Here is an 8,368-nt window from a genome sequence, read left to right on the forward strand (position 1 = left end):
TTTTCCGTTTACCTTGCCCGATTGCAAGAACATGGGCGGTGGTAGGAGTGGTAACAACATTCTTACCTTTGAGAGTACTTTCAGCAGTCCTCAAAATTCCTTAAAGTTTGCTAAGTGTGACCTCTTCCTTGTTCACATGATAGGTCAAGCGGAACTGATCCTAAAAGGAGGATAAGGAGTGTAGAATGATATCTATTCCTAACTCCTCATCAAAGTTCACATTTAACTGTAGCAAACGGTCCACGAATCATTGCAATTTATGCAGGTGGCCCGTGATAGACTCATAATCCTTCATTTTATAAAATTTAAAGAGATGAAATAAATTTTCAATTAATGCTATAACAAGCTATTTATTGCTGATTTCCAAATATAAAATTTCTATAATTTACTTTTCTTATCCAAAGGTATATTGTGAGTTAATGATAATACCTTAGAGAGACGAAATAAAATTCTCTATTAATGTTATAACTAGATTACGACTGGCGTTAAACGCGGGTAACCTAAATTGAATACATATCACACATTAATAACTCTCATTGTCTTAGGTGGGATTTTAATAAAAAAAAAATGTTAGTTGGATTCATTTTTAGAGTTTTTGAGCTAAACTTGTTATATAAAAATGTTTAATATTTATATTAGAGATATTTGGTTTTTAATACTATAATTTTTAACATAAATGATCTACGTGATCTTTGTTTTGTCACAACATGATGTGACTCCTTTATTAAAATATGTTGTGTAGTACCTTTATGAATTGGCTCTGTTCGACGTACCAACCCCCATGAAGGCTTGTATGGCTCTTTTCATATTGGCACTGTAAAACCAAAAGCAGCAATAAGTTGTTATATGTACGAACAACGTTAAATTTTGCAATGAAATTCGATAAATATTACAATTAAAATGCATTGCCATAAGCATAAACATCATATTTAGACATTGTAATTTGGTGAATTTTCTAAACTATTTTTTCCATATAAGAACTAAATATGATTTTTCAGGCTATACCCAATCACACACACACACACACACACACACACACATATATATATATATATATATATATATATATATATATATATATCTTTTGATCAAAAAAAATATTACAAAAAAAATGTGTTATGAACAAAAATATAATATTAATTTCATAATTTGCCAAAGGTTAACACTAATAAATAATAATGAAGTTTCACAAATCTTGCATTTTGGTCACCGCATCAAACTAAAAAATGAAATTCAGTTTAGAGGAACGATTCAAGAAGTGAATCTGTGACTTCTTGTAGCTGAATTTGGGGAAATGCTAAGACCTACTATGATATGAGGGAAAGGTGTGTAAGGATATGCTTGGTTTCTAGAGGACAATACAAATTCAAAATCGTTAGCACATATCATTCCTACTTGCTTCAATTATAAAATTTAGATCAAACATGTCAAAATGAAATTAACAAAAAAATATATGTAACCTAGCAATCAAACAACATGTTTTTCATAGAATTAAATATCACAAATCTACAGCTTAACACTTTATATAATATTCATAAATTATATCTTACCTTTTCATCTTTAATTGTTAGTAACACCACTTTCTGCCTTATTGTTATGACACGAAAGAGTTATGGATTACAGAAATGCTTAATCATACCGACAACAATCAATGTTTTTTTCTGAGAAATATTGATGTAACTTTAAATTATGTAATAAAAAAAAGTAAAATGAAATATAAGGGTACAAATAATCCAAAAACTATTTGACATAATGTATATTTCATAAATGAAAGTTAAGTATATAAACATCATCTACTTGCTAGAGATCAGCAATAACATGAAAATCAAACTAATGAAAGAAATCGTCATTTGCAAAGTAGAGGATAGTGGATGAAGGATTGCTACAATTAGCATATGTGCTTCATGGACTGCCTTTGGTGAGAAATCTTAATAATAAAGAAGACGTTATTTTTGTTTTTTTAAAATAGGATCATTAATGAAGATCCTATTCGTAGTGAAGGAAATTGTGACGGAGAAATGTTCTGAAACGATGCATAATGAAGTTAGTATAAATGTATATTCATTTACAGTAAAAGGAAGAATAATAATACTTCGAATTTTTTTAAGGTGTATGTTGTTAAGAAGAATATTGAACAAATCTCTATAATAATATACGTTTTCCCATTTTATAGCTTCTACCATACGAGTTTGTTTGTTATTTTCCATAGAGCTAGGAAATTGTTGTGCATAGTCGTCCTAGAGTGTTACATTTATCTGTTTGCTTCAACAAAAACCAAAAAAATATAAATATACAATAAAAAAGACATTATAAAGTAAAATTTGACACAAAATTTTTAAAAGGAAACATATTCTAGATCTTCCAAGCTCAAAATGACTCTCTTTGATAACTTATTTTTCTTGTTCATTATTGGGAAATATCTCACAACATCACCAATAACATCTATTATGTAAGATAAAAAATGGAAGATTAGTATAAAAGTTTTGCTATGGTGAGTCATGGTAAATTATATAATATTGTTATATAAACTGTTAGATTGTAACATATAAACTAACCAACAGGTTTGTTCTCAACAAAGGCACCATACAAAATGGCGTTGAAATTTGCAAAAGAGCGTAGATAAAGTGATCCAATCCACTCATTGGATGGTGTAACTTTGGTTGTGATATAAATATTGATTTTCGGGTTAATATCATTTCTTGCTCATGCTTTCTCGAGGTTCTTCAAAAAACGACCACACTCCCGAATCTCGATCATAAATCACACATCAAGGGTGAGTGTTTACGACCCATTTTTAAACATTTTATATATTTCGCAAGGGGGGGGGGGGGGGGGGGGGTTGGATACATGTGCTCACTTATTCCTTTTATGGAAAACTCATAAAAATCATATATTGGTTACAAATATTACTAATTTAAAAATATTTTTGTTTAATGAAAACTAGTTATAAACTTCATATATATATATATATATATATATATATATATATATATATATATATATATATATATATATATATATATATATATATATATATATATGTGTGTGTGTGTGTTATGGTTGTTTAGCATGTTACAACTAGTCGAAATGAAATATGCTACTTACTAAAACACGATATGATTTTATGTGAAAACGAATGTCATTAATTTGTATGTTATGAAAAGTTCATCATTGTAACATTTCAAAGTTCATATATATATATATATATATATATATATATATATATATATATATATATATATATATATATATATATATATATATATATATATATTATATATATAGTAGTAGGGTACTTGCACGATGCGGCGGTGCTAGATAGTTCCTTTTCGACATATAGTTTTCATACGGCGATTAGTTTAATTTTCATGTTAGATAGTTTGTTTCAGTCTTTTGGCAAATTCTTTTGGACTGGATAGTTCATTTCGCTAAATGATTTCTAGCTAGATACTTAAATGCGGAGACTAATAGTTTTCTATTGTGGTGTTATCCATTGTTGTGGTTTTTATTTTACAATTATTTGGTAAAGGGGTGCATAAAGTGAATGAAAACAAATATTGAAAAATCGATTTGTTTTGGAAAACGGACAATGAATTTGCTTACGACCAAGTATATTGTATTAGAAATAAAATTACGTTATTTTTGGGTTAAAAATAAAAGTATAGTAATTTTTGTGAGTGATAAAATCATTGCTATCGTTAGGTTCAATTACATTTCCATGATCAGGTTCATTTCCATTTTCATAGTTAGGTTTCGGCAACTATGTATGGCGGTGAATAATTTCTTCAGCAAACAGTTTACAATATAAAATAAAAATTTTATTAATAAAAATCATAGTTTAAATTTTTGAAGTGTAAAACATTATAAGTATATTTTTTGAGCGAAAAAGTGTCTCCTAACTAACATTTTTTTAGCCAAAATGAAATAAGTTAGTTGGATCACTTTTAGTGAAATTTTTTATTGAATATCCTTACGGGTATTTAGATTAAATAGTATGAACCTATAAATAAATATTATTAATATCAAAATAATAACCAATTAGATTAGATTTTATGGTTGATGTCAACTCCAATACAGGAAGCATGTTTTAAAAAGTAAATCAGAGTTAACAACAATCAATATCCAAAACGTAAAAACTTTTCTTTGCTTTTCGAGAATTAGTGTTATTTGTTTAGTTAACAACAATCAATATCCAAAACGTACAAGCAAAAAAGAAATAACAAAAATCTGAAAATATCTATATATTTAAAAGTTATGAACCTTATAACGTGGATTCACGCATATACTTGTTTACACTACCATGGGATTTACCACTTTATTTAAGCGAGTGTGTTACTCGTTTGGGTATATAGTTATCAAACATACTCGACTTTGGAGGTAAAACTCTATCCACCGTATATCATTTGGCCAAGTGACTTATCCATAAATAAGTTAGGACTCGTCACTCTTGATCATTTTCGCCCCGGATGCTTATCCACATATAAGATAGGGCGGGTATTTACTCGTGTACCTTAGTAAATGGTTTTTATAGTGAGACGCTATTCATTACTTAAGTATATACACTTAGTATACTCACACCACTATAACCATTAATCCTCGGTGTAAATTATGTATGTATAGATGTATATGGGTTGATACCCCCACCTATGGTTGCTAGAAACAACCATGACGGTCAAGTCGAAGCGGGTGATTACTATCTTCAGGCATTTCTACAACGACCAATGAAGCATTGTAGAGGGTACTTCGGTCACATAGTTCGATTATAGGATTCACTACAGTGGCGGATGCAGACTGTTTTAGTAGGGGTGTCCCTCATACTTCAAGCGGGTGTACTTAATAGAAAAAACCAAAAAAAAAAAATTTACACTGCGTGCCGGAAATTGAGCCGTGGTCCGGAACCTTAAATGCCCTATATAGGTCCGCCACTGACTCACTATAAATGTTAGTTGGTTTCTCTCTCTACAAAACATTTTAAGTATGGTTTTACTTACAAGGAAAATACTTTTTAGTCATTTTAAAAGTATCATTACTACACTAACAGAAAACTCTTGTCTCTCACCAACCTTGTGTTGACCCGCAAAACTAGATGTATTCTTAGAAAATCACTAAACAAACATTTCAGACGTCAGAATAGTTATGGATTTCGCATGACCGACTTGTTCTAGTTATTTGCCTAATTGTCTAAGGAAATTTGTGTGCCATATAACAATCTTACCCAAAATAAATAGCTCGTGATTTAAAATATTGATTTCATATGAAAAATTTTGACTGGTTGTTTATATTGGAATAACAAATGAAATTGAATCCTGATCATAAAAATAGGTGGCAAGATCAGTGCACCTCCGCAACAATATAAAAATTTATCCAAAAGATGAAAAGCAACACATAAATTTACAGAATATAAAAATACAGGGAAGATGGAAATCATAATAGTAGCAGTTGATTAAAGTAATAAAGCACCCGGAGCCCAAAAGCTACAAAAGTTGGTCAATGATGTGTTGGTTATCTTAACTAAAATCAGAACCCATCGTCTAACGAAGATGATACTGTAAATGTTTATTCCATCTGAAACCAGGTTGCATTTAGTTAAGGACGAACATAAATAAAAAAGTGTAAATTACTAACCAGTGAATCTGTTTTGAAGAAGAAAATCTCATTCAATGTAACCAATTTACGATTAGAATATGTGGCAGTACAGGAGTTGGCACTACATGTACATGCACGTTTCCGACCAAGAAGGATGCCATTGGAGGAGCTTTAGCCAGGAGTTAGAAAGACGATAATGCCATATCGATGAGAACTCAATCCCTCTACCTAAGGAAAATGATATGAAAGAGAATATATGATCATGTAAACATATTAATATGTGGAACATGAAACTTGTACGGAAATCCTTACCGAATAACAAGTTTAGTAACAACCCAGTTAACTAGTTATTTTTGTACAAAAAGAGAGAGAATGATTTGCTAATGAAGCCCAAAAGCTAATGTAAATTAGGCTGGTTAATGATAGCTCTAGAACCATTCATAAATAAATCAAATATTGAAAAATGTGTAAGAATAATATTATAGAAATATACAAAAAAAAAACAAGAAAATAGAAAAGATTGAGGCATGTATTTAACATAGTGTCCTTAAAACAAATTGCCCTACTACCGGGTGTTTATTTCTCATCATATAACAGTTAAAAGTGGTTCTTCAAGACCACTCTAACCCTCGGTAGGCCTGGATTATACATCCAATGTAGCAAGAAACAAACTAGAGGATAAGATGAAAGGAGTTGATTGTGATTATTTTCTAGTGGGTTCATATGGTGGTATTGTAACTGACACGGTTGTTTAATATCAAATTAACTTATACTATTAATTATAATTTCATTGATGAAAAGAAAGAAATATTTAGGATAAAGTTCCCTAGACTTTTCCTTATCCTTCTTCCACCCCACCATTAAACTTCGTTATTTACTTCTTCCCACACCGTTACTTTATACATTAATTTTTCACTCATCTTAAATCAGTTTTAGACGTGTGACATACCAAAACGAGTATCTCATGGATGAGAACACAAACATGTAACCATTAATTCATTGTAACAATGGTTTAGTGTTCGAATTTCATGTTCAAAAATAGGGAAAACCCAGTTTTTATAAATTGGTTAAACTCAACTTTCCAACAAAAGGAGCACACATGTGCTTGTGAGATGATGATTATCATCATCGGATGTAATTTCTTCTAAATATTACTATTCAAGTGGAAATCTGTCATATTTTTGGAAACTAGTACATTCAAAGACTTCTTTTCTTAATTGGCATGTTTATTACATGTAGAAGTCCCATTGATCTCAGTAGCTCTAACAAATATCTTGCCCTAGTTTATTTTGCGAGATCACAAAATAATATTTTTTGTGTTGACCATCGATGATAGGCCCAAAGGTGAGCATAATAATCGGAAAACCGAACCAAAATCAAATTAACCGATATAACCGAGTCCTTATAACAGAAACATTTGTGACAACCCGAAATTTCCATTCTGAACAAACCATATCAAGCCAATAGAAGTAGAGCAGTTACAGTGAAAATTCAGACTTCAAGTATAAGTTTGGCAGTTTTCAGGATTTTACACTTAAGGAGATATTAGGAGAGTGGATGCACTAGGGTTTTGTGCAACACTGTTATTCCAAGACTCTAGGACATTAGAGTTCGTTCCAGGAATAAAAATATTTTCTGCCAAAAATATCTCCAGACTATAAATAGAATTCTGAACCAAATTGGTTCATTTGTTGAATTTCCATTTAGAGAAAGGTCAAAATTCTCTCTCACGGATCTTCGGGTTTTTATCCCAAATTGTGAGTACTTCGATCTAGTTATGTTATATAGCTTAGATTGTGTTTAGAAACATCAATTTCATAGCAAAACAATTAGATTCAGGAGTTTACCGCCCAAGAACGTTCTTGGGGAGTAAACTCCAATAAGTGGCTTAAATGCTACCTAGTCCTTTCCCCGTGAATTGTAACTACCTTAGACTTGTATGCGAGTATGTATATGACTAGAAAACATCAAAATCGGATTAAAACCCCAAGATTTGGGAGTTTACCGCCCAAGAACACTTGGGGAGTAAACTCCATTTTTAGGTCCTAAAGGGTTCCAATGACCCTCAAAGCTTTAGAACTGAAACTAGAAGCCTTCATTTCATATTTAGGACACCAAAATCCGTTAGAAACAATGAAGAAAGCGAGTTCACGGCCAAGGAGCTTCTTAGGCCGTGAACTCCATGTTTAAGTGCCCAAAATGCCCAAAATGCCTTCATTTAGCCAAGAGACTAGCCTAGCACATTACCTTGATGTGTCTAATACCCAAAACAATCAAAATACCAACACCTAGGGGTGTTCACGGCCGCAAACACATGGCCAATTGGTTCATGGGCCGAAAACTCTAAATAGGGGTGTTTTGATGCCACAAACACTTCTTAAGGCTTAGGCTTAAATTAGGACATGTACCCTAAAGTGTTTAAATCCTAGAAAACATAAGGAATCACATGTATTAAGGATTTTACAGCCAAGACAAGCTCTTGGGCCGTAAACACCTATAAAGGGGTCAAATGACACCCTAACTCCTTCCTTATGCCTAGAACCCAACATAGATCATTACCTTGAAATGTTTGAGACTTGAAAACACCATAACCACCCTCCCAAGGGAGTTTATGGCCTTAAACTCCAAGGGAATATGGTCCTAGGGCCGTAAACTCCTCAAAGGAGTTATTAGGAAGCCCAAACACTTGTTTAAGCCTTGAAGCAATTCACCACATGAGTTGTATAATTGTTAGACTTCATTTAGGGACTTGGTTGAGAGTTTACGGCCAGGAGTTTACTCC

This window comes from Lactuca serriola, chromosome 1 (assembly GCF_051521515.1).
Source record: "Lactuca serriola cultivar US96UC23 chromosome 1, Lser_US96UC23_V15, whole genome shotgun sequence".
NCBI classification, from domain to species: domain Eukaryota; kingdom Viridiplantae; phylum Streptophyta; class Magnoliopsida; order Asterales; family Asteraceae; genus Lactuca; species Lactuca serriola.